The 12,035-nt window shown below is 36.2% G+C and overlaps 1 long non-coding RNA gene across 1 annotated transcript in view; it reads right to left on the reverse strand.

The window, feature by feature from the left end:
* LOC102899761 overlaps positions 1 to 11,009 on the reverse strand; it is a 37,050-nt gene extending 26,041 nt beyond the window's left edge. Inside the window, exons 1-2 of the long non-coding RNA XR_002736641.2 lie at positions 10,927 to 11,009; positions 10,659 to 10,725 (exon numbers count right to left, since the gene is read on the reverse strand). This is a non-coding gene — a long non-coding RNA (uncharacterized LOC102899761). The remainder of the gene's footprint in view (positions 1 to 10,658; positions 10,726 to 10,926) is intronic.
* Between the last annotated feature and the right edge of the window lie 1,026 nt (positions 11,010 to 12,035).

Genomic DNA, 12,035 nt, shown 5'->3' on the forward strand with positions numbered 1-12,035 from the left:
CAGCCAGGTCACGATCTCGTGGTCCGTGAGTTTGAGCCCCGCTTCGGGCTCTGCGCTGATGGCTCAGAGCCTGGAGCCTGCTTCTGATTCTGTGTCTCCTTCTCTCTCTGCCCCTTCCCCCTTCATGTTCTGTCTCTCTCTGTCTCAAAAATAAATAAAAACGTTAAAAAAAAAATTTAAAACACAAGACTGCTACCTGAAAGGCAATTGCCATTTTCCTACCATCTCCTGGAATTGTGCTAGAATAATTCTGAATTATATACGATTGCAGTTATATGTGAAGTTTTCATCAATAACTAAATATAGTGTTGTAATTAAAACAGATATTCAGGCTGTAGTAGAGGATGAAGAATTGGCTGTTCCAATAACTTGGCCAGGTGCAAACTATTTTCTTTCTCTCTCTATTTTCTTTTCTTCTTCTTTTTTTTTTTTTTTTGAAATTTCTTATGTGATACCCCTTGGCTAAGAAGTAATCATTCCTCATAAACAAGATATTGATTATAAATATGTTCCAATTGTGAGGAAACAATATAGATGAAAACTTAGTGAATGGTGAGCTACATCACACGGAAAGTGCATCAATTTGCTTTGGCCACCAAAAATGAATTTGAACTGAATACTGACTTCTCTTTGGAAAGATGGTTTATCTTAGCTTAATCACAAAAAGGAAGACAGTGATAAAAGAGGGGGGGGGAAGAGCTGAGATGAGTTTTTCCAGAACACAGAAGTAGGTAAAGTTGATTGATAGCTAGTGTTATTCTCAGTGTAAGGCTCCATCAATATAATTAAATTAAAAGTGAAGAGTTGGTTTGGAATTTTCTCATCACTCTTCAAAATCACAAGGGAATCTGTTAACAAAGCTGTTTCCTTACACACAAGAAAGTTCAAGGGAATTGAAACAAATAAGGCCAGAATCATGAGACTATCTGGCTCTTTTGTCTTCATTATATTTCATCAACTCTCTCATATAGAGCTTGTGAGTAACAATAGAAAGGCCACATTTCATATGAATAAGAACTCTCAGTGTCTTTGTCTGAGCTTGGATTTAACTAAATAAATTTGCATGTCAGTTAGGAATTAAACTTCCTGTATGCATGCAAATAACATTGATTGAACACCTACTATGTTCTAGGCTAGGTGTTATGGGTGGAGAATCAGGCAGGATCTTTAGGAAATTTATGTATTTCAAAATTAGGTCAGTTGCAATATCCTAGAAATACTGTGTTTCTGCCTTTGGGCACAATAAAACGATCTTTAGAAGGAAAGGGAAGAAAGCAAAATAGAAATAATAGGACAAACATGAATTTTCACTATCACTAATTGGTCATTCATGAGGTGGAAGTTTCAAAAAAGTAATGTCTTTTTAGGATAAGTTAAAATATATCACTGTATGGTAGGCAGTGAGGACACATCCACATTATCCATTCAATTCGAGGAACAAATATGTAATGTATATGATTGCGACTGTCATAAAGAAAACATTAGGAGACTTATGAGTAGTAAAAATGTGTACTCTAATATTCTTGGCCTGTGTGGAAGAGGTATTGAACTTCATTGGCTCTGGAAGGCAGATAAGAAAGAATGGAGAAAAGTCATAGGTAGTAATCTATGTTAAGCTTAGATACCCTGCTCAGAATTGAGATCACATTTCAGTTTTTGAAAGTGATGGTAGCTCTCTGACAACTGTCCTCACCTAAAGAGAGTCTACTCATTCAAAATTATGTCCCCTCCCCATGGATGGCCCAAATCCAATGGCTGGTACAGGATGGGAAGTTGAACTCTCCTATATTCCTTTACTCAAGGCAAGGTAACTTAAAAGGGCCAACTCCAGATCCCCACAAGGGATCAACTGAGTCCTCTTCTGACCAAAGTTAAACTCCCCCCTCCACCGATCGTACTTCTTTTCCTTTCCTAGAGGTGTTGATTTAGGGGGCATTTTGCCATGAATGTGCTCACAAATCTCCATCTCAAAGTCTATTTCTGAACCCATCTTAAGACTTAGAGCGATCTGGGATAGACATTAAGGAGAGACTTCTCAGAAGTTGAAATGCCTTATAATATTCCGGACTACTTCTGCGGGTTGTGAGTTTTTCATATTTAGAGATAGTCAAGCAGAGACGAGGTGAGCATGAGCTAGAATTGGTGAAAAGGGAATACTTGTTTCATGAGGAGTTGCAGTAAATCATTTAAAAAAGTGTCTTGAGGGGCACCTGGGTGGCTCAGTCGGTTGAGCGTCCGACTTTGGCTCAGGTCATGATTTCGCGGTCCCTGAGTTCGAGCCCCGCATCGGGCTCTGTGCTGACAGCTCAGAGCCTGGAGCCTGTTTCGGATTCTGTGTCTCCCTCTCTCTCTGACCCTCCCCCGTTCATGCTCTGTCTCTCTCTGTCTCAAAAATAAATAAATGTTAAAAAAATAAAATAAAATAAAATAAAATAAAAAAGTGTCTTGAACCCTGATTGCATATAATTATTCTAAAATAACAGAGCCACCCTCTATGAAAATCGGTGTCCATGGTGTTTCTTATACTTAAGCCCAGGTTACATAATAGGGAAGATAATCTATCTTGGGTTCCCACTTGACTCCTGAAATAATGTGTAATTTAAAGCCTGGCCCAAGTTTCTCTAAACTCATAGCACAATGCAAAGCAAAGAAGATTATTTGAAAATGTAAGGAAAAAAAAAACCACTAAACAATAAGGAAACAAACTGATAAATAAAAGGGCCAAAGATCTTAACTGACACGTCACCAAAGAAGACATACAGGTAGAAATTAAGCATAAGAAAAGATGTTCCACAGTCAATCTCATCAGAGAATCGCAAATGAAAACAGCAATGAGATACCATTACACACCTATCTGAATGGTCAAAATTCAAAACACTGACAACACCAAGTGATCACAGGGATATGGAGCAGCAGGAACTCCCATATCACTGGTGGGAATGCAAAATGTTACAAACCCAATGGAAGACAGTTTGGCAGTTTCTTTAAAAACTGAACAAACCCTTATCATACAATCCAGCGATTGTGATATTTACCCAAAGAAGTTGAAAACATGCCTACACAAAAACATGCAGTTTTATTTATAACTACCCAAACGTGGGAAAAAACAAGATGTCCTTCAGTAGGTGAATTAATAAGAAAACTGTGATACATCAAGACAATGGGCTATTAGTGCTAAAAAGAAATGAGCTATTGAACCATGAAAAAACATGGAGAAATCTTAAATGCATATTGCTAACTGAAAGAAGCCAATTAAAAAGGGCTATATACCCTATGATTCCAACTATATGGCATTATGAAAAGGCAAAAGTGTGGAGACAGTAAAAAGATCAGTGATTGCCAGCAATTGGGGTAGGGATGGATAGGCAAAACACAGAGAATTTTAAGGGCAACAAAATACTCTGATGCAACTATAATGGTGGATACATGTCATTATACATTTGTTCAAATGTGTAGAAGTACAACACCAAGAGTGAACCCTAATGTAAATTATGGACTTTGGATGATAATGATATGTCAGTATAGATTCATCAATTGTAACAAATCTACCAATATGGCTGGTTATATTGATAATGGGAGAGGCTATTTATGTGTGTGAACACAGGGTATATGGGAAATCTCTGTATCTTCTGCTCAATATTTTTGTGAATTTAAAAACAGAACTACCCTGTGACCCAGCAATTACACTACTAGGTATTTACCAAAAGGACACAACAATACAGATTTGAAGGGGCACATGCCCCCCCCCCCACAATGTTTATAGCAGCATTATCAACAATATCTAAACTATGGAAAGAGCCCAAATGTCTATCACCTGATGAATGGATAAAGAAGATGTGGTGTATATACATATACATATATATACACAATGGGGTATTACTCAGCCATCAAAAAGAATGAAATCTTGCCATTTCCAATGACATGGATGAAGCTAGAGTGTATTATGCTAAGTGAAATAAGTCAGTCAGAGAAAGACAAATACTATACGATTTCACTCATATGTAGAATTTAAGAAACAAATAAATGAGCAAAGGGAAAAAAGAGAGAGAAGAAGTAAGCCATATGAGGCTCTTAATTACAGAGAACAAACTGAGGGTTGGTGGAGGAAGATGGGTGGGGAATGGGCTAGATGGGTGATAGGTATTAAGGAGGGCACTTATGATGAGCACTGGGTGTTATATGTAAGTGATGAATCACTAAATTCTACACCTGAAATCAATTTTACTGTATATGTTAACTAGAATTTAGATAAAAACTTGAAAAAAACTGCTCTAAAAATAAAGTTTATTAAACATATAAAAGGGAAAAACATTTGGTTATCTTAATCTTTTGAATTATATCCCAGGTTGCAAATAATCAAAAACCTTAGGAGATCCATAAGACCTCTTGTGTTGACTCTAAACCAGATTTACTGCTTCAAACTCACCTCTAGTGAGGAATTCCCTAGAGGACATTTTGCTTTCTTTTGCTGCCCAGTATCTCACCCCCTTTTCGGGTATAGCAATCCTCAACTTATGAAGCGGAGACTGATTTCCATTTTTGAAGATAAAAATGCCAGATATTTGCTTTCTCAACTTTTCTTGTAGTGAGAGTATGATCATTTGGCACAGGCACTGCCAGTCAGATTCATCAACCCCAAACTTTGATCCAGACTTTAATCCAAAACCAAAATGCTTATGGAAAATAGCCCCACGAGGAAAACCAATGTCCCTAGCTCTACCCAAACCCCTTTTGCTGTCTCCTAACCTGTAAGTAGAAACCGATCCAATGTCCCAAGTATATCTCAGAAAGCCACTTACAAGCAAATCTAGATAGAATAAATGTTTCTTACTCTCAATTATGAGATTTTGCTAATTTAAAATGTAGGGAAAAAAAGAAGCAAAGTTAAAAAATTGCATTTATCAGATATTTTGGATTTAATGTGTTAGCTCAGATATCGACAAGTGTTTTTTTCTCCGTTGGTTTTTCTAAAATATAAACAAAATGATGCCCATGAAAAATAAATTTGAAATTTAAAAATCATAATATGGTATCAAAGGCCAATCCTTTATTGATCATATTAATTAGCTAGAAGTTCAATTGAAACTTCTTATCAAGGTAGGAATTTAGGTACCAGATGCATACCATAAAATCAGAAGTAAATTTTCAGAGATTCTGAAGACTATTGTCTTAGAATTCTAAAGTTTATCTGAGTGCTAAGTATTTCTCACCCAAAGCAAAATGGAGGTTGTAATATGTTGTATCTGCTAATGATGTGGAGACATCGTCTTCAGAGGCCTCTTTGGATTTCAACATATCACTTCAGTGGCTATTACTTATTATCAGTAACCTAAGTGCCTGAGTGGAGCCTAACAAAAGAAGGCTCTACACGTGGTCTCATCTGTAATACAAGTTTCTCTGCTGCTTATCTTTCAGGATACAACTGGTTCAACGGGAGTCACGATATTTGTGGCAGATCTGGGTGCTGTATGGAGTCTGGTTGCAAAATCACAGCAGTGGCCTCTAAGAAAGTGGAATTATGTCGTAGTCATACTCTTTGCTCAACTGTTTTTGTTTTTGTTGTTGTTGCTATTGTCTCTATTAGAGACTGAAGGCTCGATAATGGGACACATTCAATAGACAACATGGACATTTTCTATTTGCCCACATATCTCTAAAGTTGAGCATTACCAAACACCTCCATCAAGTACCAAGGATCCTTGGGAGATGAAGCCCCCATACATCCTGAAGTCACAGATGAGGCTTAAGAACAGGTGGGTTACCTTCTGGGTAATACACCTTCTGGGTGTATTTCCTTCTGACCCCCATTGGAAACCCCCAAGAGTTCCCTCTAACTAGCTGTCAGCGGAGGAAAATGTTGAAATCTCATTTACATACAGCTCTACACAACATTTTGGCATCAGCCCAGGGAGAGAGGAGGGTAACATTCAAGCCCCACATCTTTCTCCTTCCTTAATCGTAATCAAGCTTGTAACTTCTTTTTAAAAGTTGTCTTTGTCCACCCACCAGAATGCACAGTAAGTATATGAGGGTAGGGATTTTATCTGTGGGATTGACAGTCTAAAGCAAAGCCTTGTACAGAATAGGTATGAAATAAATAGCCGGTGAGTGAATGAACAAATGATGCATACTTGAATTAAAGGAAAATATATCAAAAAGGATGAGAGGGAGATGAATGATGGGGTGAGTTCGAAAATAAATGATGAGAAAAAATATAGTAGGAAAAAAATAGTAATGTATAAAAAACACTCTTGAAAGTACCAGATGTTATGGGGGCTGATGCTATGAACTCTATATTCTCTATTCCAGCATCTGTCTGCTCTTGAAATAGCTTCTAGTCTAGCACTGAGTGGATAGGGAAAGCAGTTGCACTGGTTTCTGCAAGAAATGAATTGTTTGCATATCTAATTCTTATAATAAAAAACATATAATGGATTTATGCAAAAATAGATATAGTTGGCTATGAAATGACATGTTATCTTGTAATTACTCCATCCTGTGGACGGGCTGCATATAAGAAATGTAATTGCAATGAGATACAGAGAGTGATATTACTTCTTTCTTGTTCAGCATTGCCTTTGAAGATATGTATGAATTGCTAACAACTGACTGACTCCGGGCTTGAACAATGAAAACCAGAGAATGAACAACACACCCAAGCAAGTCATGTTGATCAGGTACAGCTATTCCATTTTCTCTTGATTACTCTACTGTGTAATTAATGGATAGGGTTCCTAAAGCATGGAGTCTAAAACCGGAAAATATGTTACATGCCTCCTAGGTTTACACGGTCTCTGTCTTTTCAGAAAAATCAAGATAAAACCAAATAAAATGCCCCATGTAAATTTCTTAATTAAAGCAACAGAACTGATGTTTTTCAAAAAAAAATCTAATTTTCTTCCATAATAGACTAAGGTTTGGCATATGGCTAAAGCTTTCATATTTCTAAGATAGTCACTAAAAATGGGGCTATGGCTGCCATATTAATTACTGTATAATAGAAGAGACAAACCCAAGAATAGTGATGAAAACAATAATATCCAGACATTTCCTTCCCGCCCCCCCCATCCAGAGTGCTTCCTGTGACAGATACTCAAATCCAAGGCAGGTGTTTCTTTCCAGCTACATGTACGTATCCACGTATATGTGATGTTTCAAAGCTGTGAAAAATTTTATCTGTCCCCCTACCCACTTCATGACCCTGATCTTGTTGATTAGTGCACAAGGCTGACCTTGCATTAGACTCTACCAGCTGGCGCAAGTCTTTGTCGAGTTCCTGCACTCAGTGCCATATTTGAAATATCAAACTTCCAAGTAATCATAGAGATAACTGGAGAAAAATTCACTGATATTTAAGACGACCACTAGACAGATATATTTATATATTCTCCAATTTCGAGAAAATAAAATAACATTTGTATTTCTCAGAAAAAAAGAGTCTTTAAATTACCTCACTAGTTTATTTTTAGTTCTTAGACAAGCAAAAGACCCTGCACTTTTTACTCAAACAGGCCAACTGTATGAGAAGGACTTGACAGTGTCCTTTCTTTTCTTGGAGGCAATGTTTACAGTGCTATTTATGGAGATGAAATCATATACGCTATTTCTATTTGAAGATACGCTTGAATTGCAAGTACAGAGAAATGGAAGCTTTGTTCTGTGTTTCTCAAGGGTAACGTATCTATGTTTTCTTATTTTAGTTTCTGAAATCGAACTAGGTCTTTCAATCAGCATGCACATTTAAGGTGGTAGAAGTTGTTTTAGGTAAACACTGTTAATAAATTGATAGTGTCCTTTCAAATTAAGTGTGTTTTAGAATCAAGAAAACATGGTGTATAGATAGAGGCCAAAAATGCACTTCATATAATTGGATGATTAACCTGAAATGTCCTTTCATCCATACAAGTACTTTTAACTCTGCTTTGAAGATAAATTACTTATATAGAAGGCAAATAGGGGAGTCAGAAAATCTCTGGGAATGTTACTCTCTGTCTTACCAGTGGTTGAACCTGGTGGAAGAAAGGCTAGCACTTTAATGTTTGCACCACTTGCCCCAAATCAGACCTCATGTCCCCATTTCATCTGTATTAAATCCTGAATTTATTCTTGATCTTTTTATGAATTGGTGTTTTCTCATGTTGTCCAAACTAATGACTTTGTAATATTAATCTTAAATATCTGTGATTTCAGAATCACCAATATATGTGATATCTCTCGTATCTGGGCATAAGTTTCTCTGAAGAAATATCCTTGGCATATCTGTAAAATTTTAAAATCTGTAGTTGAGCTGAGTAGGAATGGTTCCTTCCAAGCTTAGGTACCTCACAATGCAATCTTTACCGGGCTCTCTAAGGCAATCCCTAGTCCTTCTTGACCTTAGAGTGATGTAAGAATATGTTTAACTAAGATGTTAATAATAATTGTTAAAAGTAGATAAGGTTATTCCCTTACTAGGATCCCAAATGCATACCTTTTTTCCACCGTCTCCCCAAGCAAAAGATTAGAGAAATCTCTTTTTGGAACCTGAACAATCCTTTAAAAAAATAGTGATAGTGAGGGTTTCTTAATGAAATCAACCAATCAGATCCTGTTAGAATGTTCATTTGTAAGTGTAAAAGGACCCTATTCAAACTGAAATGTGAATGAATAGCCAATGGTTACTGAGTTGAGAGAAGTGTCCAAAACTAAGTCAGAGACCAAAATGAAGAGAAAAAACATCAGTGAAAGAAAAAGACTTTAGCGGAAGAAAAGAAAATTTAAATACATCATCACTACTACCACCAGAAAGATAAAGGTGGTGTTGAATCCAAGAAATTATAACACGAGTTTAGTAAAAATAAGGACCCTTCTGGTAGCAATAAAGAAGCTCTTGAAAATTAAATACATGAGGGCAGAAAGTAAAACTGAATATTAAAGAGAAAGGTGGAGGTACATTCTTGAGATCAAAATATGATTAGGGACAGGAAACAGAAGAGAAAGATAATTTAAAAAATGAAAGACCTGTAGGGGAGACTCAGCTTCTAAATAATCTGCTAGAAAGAGTAATGAGATACAGATAGTATCCAACCATGAACTGAAGGAAATTACCCACAAAAGAACAATTTCCCAAGTTGATAGGCTCCATTTCAATGTCCTGCAAAATGGATTAATATAGACTTACAACAAGGCATTGATTTATAAAATTTCAAAACCCTGGAGAAAGAACTACCTAAAATTTCTGAAAAAGGAAAGTGAAATGTTCATTAAAAAGAAAAGCACAGCATGCTCAACAGCAAGGGGTGTCTGGATGGCTCAGTGGGTTGAGACACTGGATCTTGATTTTGGTTCAGGTTATAATCTCATGGTTTGTGAGATTGAGCCCTACATCAGACTCTGAGCTGACAGCACAGAGCCTGCTTGGGATTCTCTTTCTCCCTCTCTCTTTGTCCCTCCTCTGCTCTCTCTTTTCTCTCTCTCTCAAAATAAATAAACATTAAAAAAAATTCTCAACATCAAAACTAGAAACCAGAAGTCAATTAAAACGCTTTCCAAATTTTAAGAGAAATTCATTTCTAATTAAAATGTTTTACCCAATTTTACAAAGTCAATTAAACAAGAGATACAATACAGATAATTTGTAGACATGTAAGACCTCAACAATTTTACCTCATATACACCTTCCTGAGGAAGCAAATGAATATTCCTTATAAAAAGGTGCAATAACCCAGACAGGGAGACTCAAACATTTCAGGAACTAGACTCCAACACTACAAAGGGGTGAGTTCACGCACACACACACATACACACACACACACGCACACACACACATATATATATAATGGCGCCCAGGGTATAATTGATCAGCCTGCCTCCAGAGAAAACTCGCCAGATTGAAGCAAGTCAGGAAACGCCATTGGAGATTTCGTCAGAAAACATGGAATTGATTGAAGAGGAAGAGCTTGACAATTTTAAAAGAAGTTTTATAACACTGAGAAGACGTTAGTGGAGAATTGATGCTAGTACATGGAAAATAAAGTATATGTATAAAAGAAGAAAATTACTATATCTAGGTAAAACAAAATGTAGATAAAAGGAAAAGTAATTACAGCATAATGCCTTACTACATGTTTTGGATGTGACTAGTGTTGACATAGCTATATTAATATGCACATTGAATATTGATCTACTGAATTTAATATACAAGTATATTAGGTGGATGAAATGTGTTTGTGTATTTTTTGGAACAGAACAGCGAAGGAGAGCTAGATTCTCATCTTCTAAAATAGAAGGTCAAAAGATCAGACCTAACCAAAGAAGAGAGATATAGAAGAGACAAAGAAAGAAAGAACAAAAGAACGGAAGGAAGGAAAGAAGGAAGGAAGGAAGGAAGGAAGGAAGGAAGGAAGGAAGGAAGGAAGGAAAGAGAATATATGCATATAATTTAGGTAAATTTCAATAAAAAATAAAAGATTTTGCTTGAAAAAACTTAAAAATTGTTGCCTGTATGGAGCAGGAAATGGAGAAGGATTGCAAAATCCCTTTCCTTTTCTTCTTTTTTTTTTTCCTATTCCCAGCAAACTTTGTAAAACAATTAGATTGTATAAATATATGACAAGAAATATAAAACTAAATTAAATAGTAGTTAAATCTATAATAAAACTTTTACTAACATAACTTACTCTGTTGTTGCTGTTAAGATTCCTTTCCACTCGTCCTATTTCCATTTAGTGATCATGGTCTTATACCCTGCAATGAATTTGTACAGTTAGGATTAGTTTCACCTACATATGACAGATTAACCCGAAATAATCTCAACTTAAGCAAAGTATGGGCTTTTGTTTAAACTGAATTCAGCATTAAATACTATCCAATCAATATGATAGTGTGTAACAGCTATCAGACAGGAGGAAAAGAGAACAAAGTGGTAAAGGATTGGTGCCGGCTTACTCTTATGGGTGTTTCCTTGAAGTAACACATTAGCCTAAGCTGCATTGCTCCAAACCTATTTACATGGTCTCACCTGGTTGCTAGGAAACCCAGAAATAGATTCCTTTTGCTTATTACATACGATGTCGAAAAGAACTGTGGTTCTTTTACTAAAGAGAATAGATCATGGGTTAGTGGCAAGTAGTCTCTGCCACATATGATGTTTCTCTTTTGAGTTTTTGGAATCCTTTCTTCTACAAATTTGATACTTTATAAATCTTTTTTTTTTTGCATAAAAATGATAAGCCATAACTTTAAAATACTAGGTAGTGGCACTGATAATTTGCTCTTTGGAATCCTGGAGTTATACAATTAATCATCGGGAGTTTTATACATCACATTTTTTCTTGGCTCCCTAAAAAATGAGAGCAAAATGGCATTTACTTTTTATTGTTATGGTGCCTCCCAAACAGTTTGCAAATATGTAATTCTCACAGAATAACCCAGTAAAAGTTGCTCACAATGTTCCTCCGTCTTGCTTACCACGTTGCTGATTAAATGAAATAATATTACAACAAATGAACATAGCAATATTATTTTATATGATAATATATGTACTCTATTTTCACCCTGAACAAATCCCATCTGTTGATAAAGGGACTATTAGTCAAAATATCCTTCACAGGGGCGCCTGGATGGCTCAGTCGGTTAAGCGTCCGACTTCGGCTCAGGTCATGATCTCATAGTCTGTGAGTTCAAGCCTCGCCTCGGGCTCTGTGCTGACCGCTCAGAGCCTGGAGCCTGCTTTGGATTCTGTGTCTCCCTCTCTCTCTGACCCTCCCCCGTTCATGCTCTGTCTCTCTCTGTCTCAAAAATAAATAAACGTTAAAAAAATATCCTTCACAAACAGTACTTAGAGATATATTATACTAATCCCTGATTTATTTTAATTTGTTTCTGCTACACATAACTTAATACAGGTCCTCACAATTACTTTTCATCTTTTTAAGATAGCTGAATAAAGATTCGTTTCTGGGAGCTATGTTACATGGTCTGGTAACAACATTGATTGTTGTGACTGAAGAGATCGAAATTATCGAAAATTCATATGAAATGAAGTATGAGAGAAA

This window comes from Felis catus, chromosome D2 (assembly GCF_018350175.1).
Source record: "Felis catus isolate Fca126 chromosome D2, F.catus_Fca126_mat1.0, whole genome shotgun sequence".
Taxonomy (NCBI): Eukaryota; Metazoa; Chordata; class Mammalia; order Carnivora; family Felidae; genus Felis; species Felis catus.